Genomic DNA, 5,698 nt, shown 5'->3' with positions numbered 1-5,698 from the left:
GTAACTGTAAAATCTTTGATATTGGTGCATGTTGCGTTTATAATTTTGTTGAGTATCAACTGCATCAACTGTTGAAAAGTCAGATTTTTTTTTTTTTTTACAGGAACACTTAATTTCACAATGGCTGTAATGAATTCATGAGTATATTCTATCATCTAACCCAGGAGTTAATTATTACAGAACACTGAGAGTAGGTCCTACTGCTGCTGCTGCTTATGTCACCAAATCGAATTATGTCAGATCTGACATCTTCTCTTCTTCCGAGGCGCAGATGTCAATTTGTGGTTTGCACATTATATAAATAAATAATACATTGTCACACCATTGGAAATATAATTCAAATTCTGGTCACAAAACCGTGGGCTGTTCATAATGGTGAGATCCGTCTGCTTGACTCTTGCGCCCCCGTGTGGATCTGCACTCATCGTCTAATCTAGGTCTATCACCTTAGTTGTAGAGTAGGCTAAAACGTACATTAATGTGTTTGCAAAGGAACATTTCTGTAAAATTACCGAAGCTCATCAATAAAGTGTATTGTCAATTAATCAATTGAATAATATATATGTATTTGCAAAAATAATGGACTAATTAAATTAACCGTTGTGCCAAATATGTCATTATGCGTCACATGAATTCAACAATTTCTATATTTTTCTTTAGATAAATGTGTCCAATATTGGTCAAATTCATAGGAAAATACATTTGTGGGGGGCAAATTTCGGAACAATCTTTTGAACGTTATTAGAGCAATGCATGATGGGCAATGGTGTTCAACACGGCCTTTGTTTGTGTCCCACATTTATTTATAGGGTAAAAAATACGTGTTAACAACCCAATATTGTTAATCATCCAGGTTGTCACCAAATAATTATAATATAATAGTAGCCTTATTAATTCCAAAACGGTTTTCTATGCTTGTTTTCACTTCACATTGGGATACTGGTGAACTTGTAGTCAGAAAGGCCCTTTTTTCGTCTAGGCAACAGTAGGCCTACACGATTTTCATCATGGCGCATTTCATATTTCGTGGAGCCTACATTGCACAATTTTCTTAATAATGCATTTAATACAAGGCTCCACTTTGTCATGTACATTACACCATTTATTTCATAATGCATTTAATACAAGGCTATGTCGAATGTTATGAGGGTTGCCAGATTGGAGAAAAAATACATATACACTGTTCAAAAAAATAAAGGAAACACTTAAACAACACAATGTAACTCCAAGTCAATCACACTTCTGTGAAATCAAACTGTCCACTTAGGAAGCAACACTGATTGACAATAAATTGCACATGCTGTTGTGCAAATGGAATAGACAACAGGTGGAAATTATAGGCAATTAGCAAGACACCCCCAATAAAGGAGTGGTTCTGCAGGTGGTGACCATAGACCACTTCTCAGTTCCTATGCTTCCTGGCTGATGTTTTGGTCACTTGAATGCTGGCGGTGCTTTCACTCTAGTGGTAGCATGAGACGGAGTCTACAACCCACATAAGTGGCTCAGGTAGTGCAGCTCATCCAGGATGGCACATCAATGCGAGCTGTGGCAAGAAGGCTTGCTGTGTCTGTCAGCGTAGTGTCCAGAGCATGGAGGCGCTACCAGGAGACAGGCCAGTACATCAGGAGACGTGGAGGAGGCCGTAGGAGGGCAACAACCCAGCAGCAGGACCGCTACCTCCGCCTTTGTGCAAGGAGGAGCAGGAGGAGCACTGCCAGAGCCCTGCAAAATTACCTCCAGCAGGCCACAAATGTGCATGTGTCTGCTCAAACGGTCTGAAACAGACTCCATGAGGGTGGTATGAGGGCCCGACGTCCACAGGTGGGGGTTGTGCTTACAGCCCAACACAGTGCAGGACGTTTGGCATTTGCCAGAGAACACCAAGATTGGCAAATTCGCCACTGGCGCCCTGTGCTCTTCACAGATGAAAGCAGGTTCACACTGAGCACATGTGACAGACGTGACAGAGTCTGGAGACGCCGTGGAGAACGTTCTGCTGCCTGCAACATCCTCCAGCATGACCGGTTTGGCAGTGGGTCAGTCATGGTGTGGGGTGGCACCATGTGCTCGCCAGAGGTAGCCTGACTGCCATTAGGTACCGAGATGAGATCCTCAGACCCCTTGTGAGACCATATGCTGGTGCGGTTGGCCCTGGGTTCCTCCTAATGCAAGACAATGCTAGACCTCATGTGGCTGGAGTGTGTCAGCAGTTCCTGCAAGAGGAAGGCATTGATGCTATGGACTGGCCCGCCCGTTCCCCAGACCTGAATCCAATTGAGCACATCTGGGACATCATGTCTCGCTCCATCCACCAACGCCACGTTGCACCACAGACTGTCCAGGAGTTGGGGGATGCTTTAGTCCAGGTCTGGGAGGAGATCCCTCAGGAGACCATCCGCCACCTCATCAGGAGCATGCCCAGGTGTTGTAGGGAGGTCATACAGGCACGTGGAGGCCACACACACTACTGAGCCTCATTTTGACTTGTTTTAAGGACATTACATCAAAGTTGGATCAGCCTGTAGTGTGGTTTTCCACTTTAATTTTGAGTGTGACTCCAAATCCAGACCTCCATGGGTTGATAAATTGGATTTACATTGATTATTTTTGTGTGATTTTGTTGTCAGCACATTCAACTATGTAAAGAAAAAGTATTTAATAAGATTATTTCATTCATTCAGATCTAGGATGTGTTATTTTAGTGTTCCCTTTATTTTTTTGAGCAGTGTGTGTATATATGTATATATATATATATATATATATATATATATTTCTATGTGGTATCGATGAAGGTATTTGATTGGGGAATGGGGATATATGTTTACGATTTGAAATTATAATACACACCATAATACACACTCCCACACAAACACTTACAAAAATATACACACACTTACTTTTTCGTACTGTTATAGCCGACTTGACTTTGTATGAATTATCTTTTATAAAATATTTGTGTCTATTTGTCATGTATTCATTATCTTTAACTAGTTAAATGATTGTAGTTTGTATGTTTCAGTAAGGATTAACATGGTTAAATAGTCGCAAATCTCTGCTTGATTTAGCTTTTGGTATATTTGCCATTTCCATACATATTCTGTATTTCCACTGAAGAAAGCAATAATTAATCAACACACTACTTTAAATAAATGGACAGTACCTGCTATAAAACGGAAATTACGCTCGGTAAATAAATGGTGCGAAATGCTCAGTCTGAAGCCATTCGGCTATGGGTTTCACAACCCTATAATAATGATACAAGTTATAGCACCTTAAAAATGGTTTACTTACAACCTCTTGGGTATAATATGTTGGGCAAAGTGGTATAGGAGAGTCCGACATATAACCCCTAACTTGAGTTGTCTTCGCCAATGAAAACCAACAGGGGCCTCAATGCTAGACCGTAGAAAATTCTACATCCATGTCATTAGATCAAAACAGGATGGATCAACAGATATACATATTACTGGTTTGCATCCTAAAAAAACATAGTTGTGTTTTGCTGCATAACACACTTACATTATTTGTCTACCCATATGATCTGGATCATTGTCATGTTATTTGATATATGAGCTTCAGTAACAACAGAACACCATGGTTGTAATAACACTTTAAACAGGTAGTTTATAAATGTGTAGAATGTGTTTGTTTTGTTTCCACACTGGTAAGTTAACTTATGTAAATTAGACATACAGAGGATTTTCTTCTGAATAACTGATCAGGGCATAGCACTTTCCATTCAGCTTTAGGCAACTTTGATGTAAGGCTTGATCACACCTGTAGTGACTACTTCTATCTGTCACGCCCATTGTTGCGTAACCATTGTTCAATAGATGTATCAATGTATTTATACCCAACACAATGTTGAAAAACAGAATGCTTCCCACCACTAGATCACGTGAGCTGGATGTGATCCCAATGCTGCCACCGATGTAGCGGAAGAAAGTGAAAGCTGCAACAGGGACTCTAACTAGGGCTCATATAACCTGTTTAACTGCATTGATATTACTTAATTGGTCATTGTCCAAATACCATGCATTTGCACCACATTATTAATTAATTTCCCATCATGAAAATTTAGCACCAGTATCCCAAACTATTAATTAAGCAAAAGCAAGCATAGAAAACAGCATTGGTATTAATACAAATAAATGTATAAAACAACATTAATAAAAACAACAACATCGTAAGGCTAGTATTATATTATTTCGTTGACAACTTGGTTGATTGTTAACACGTTTATTTTTTCACATAAATAAATGCGGGACTCAAAAAAGGCAGCGTAGAACGTCATTGCCCATAATGCATTGCTTCAATAACTTTCAAAAGATTTTTTCGAAGTTTTCCTACAACAAAAATGTATTTTCCTGTGATTTTTTTGTTGTCTTTTTCTACGAATTAAGTCGCAGAAAAAATGTGTATTTTCACACGAATTAAGCCACACAAAAATGCACGAAATCTGCTGAAGTACTTTTTGTACGAATTGAGTATGATATTGTGTTTCAACACTAGACCAAACACTACAAAATTAAGTACATCTAATGTAGCCATAAACCCAAACGTTTGAGAGCACACAAATCACAATGTTTGGACTGTGTCGACATCATTTTATAATATGCTTGGCGGATACTCGAGGAGCCTAAAAATGAACGAATTAAAATGGAGTTTCTGTCGTTCAAAAGATTTCCACACGATGGCAGCCCAATGAAGGCAATGGAACGGCTATTGGGTGGAGGCACGCACGGCTATCAAGAGGTAAAGTTGCCTCACTTTATTGACTCCATGGAGCTGAAGGAGTAGGCTAACTAATAATGTATGCAGCTATCAAACAAGCAATCAAACTAGAAGAGCTTCATAATTTTTTTTTAATGAAGTAGCAAATAATGTTTTCTCTCTTCACACTGTGTTCCATATGATGTAGGCATGACTTGCCTAGTTAAATAAAGGTTAAATTAAAAAATTTTTAGGCATGTAGCCGAGATTAGGTGTGTTTCTGTTGACACAGCAATTGATTGTTTGTGTGTAATGTACCAGTTTGCATATACAAAACCTAACCCATGAATCAGTTAGCCTTATAAGTAACATTTGTAGAGGAATAGGCTATTGTTTACTCTCTTTTTGAAACTTTACTTTTGATTTGACGATATTTCCACATGGTTTTGAATATTTTACTTTAATAATCCTGAAACAATACAGAGAGGGGTGCTAATGTTCTTATTTTATTTTCAACATATTTGTAATAGTAGTGTGACTAGGCTTAGTCTTGGGACAGAGTAATACTTCTAGAAAAATGTTAATAGCACTTTTAAAGAAACGTCTGTTTCTCTGCTACCATTTTATCATAACCTGTAGGCTATTTGGTATACGTTGTATGGATCCAAATAACCCTTTTTGTAATGTTGATCAACATTTTGGGGAAGAATCGTATGGGGATGATTTTTGCAGTAATGATATTAGTTATATTTAAAGCACTGCCATACTCCTCATATGTAATCCCGAGAGGGAAGTATTTACAGTAGTGATTATAGTGCCTCCCTTCCCTCCACAGTTTAGAGGGCATTCCTCCACTGGCTCATCCACTGTGTGTGTCAGTCCTACTTGTGAATCTGAACTGACAGTCCCCATGGAGGAGCCTTGGCTTGGTGGAGTTGGGAAACTTCCCCAGCCATCTGTCCTAGAGCTGCCCCCCCCCTCC

The sequence above is a fragment of the Salmo salar genome, chromosome ssa05, assembly GCF_905237065.1.
Source record: "Salmo salar chromosome ssa05, Ssal_v3.1, whole genome shotgun sequence".
NCBI lineage: Eukaryota > Metazoa > Chordata > Actinopteri > Salmoniformes > Salmonidae > Salmo > Salmo salar.
Note: the sequence above shows the minus strand (reverse complement) of the source record.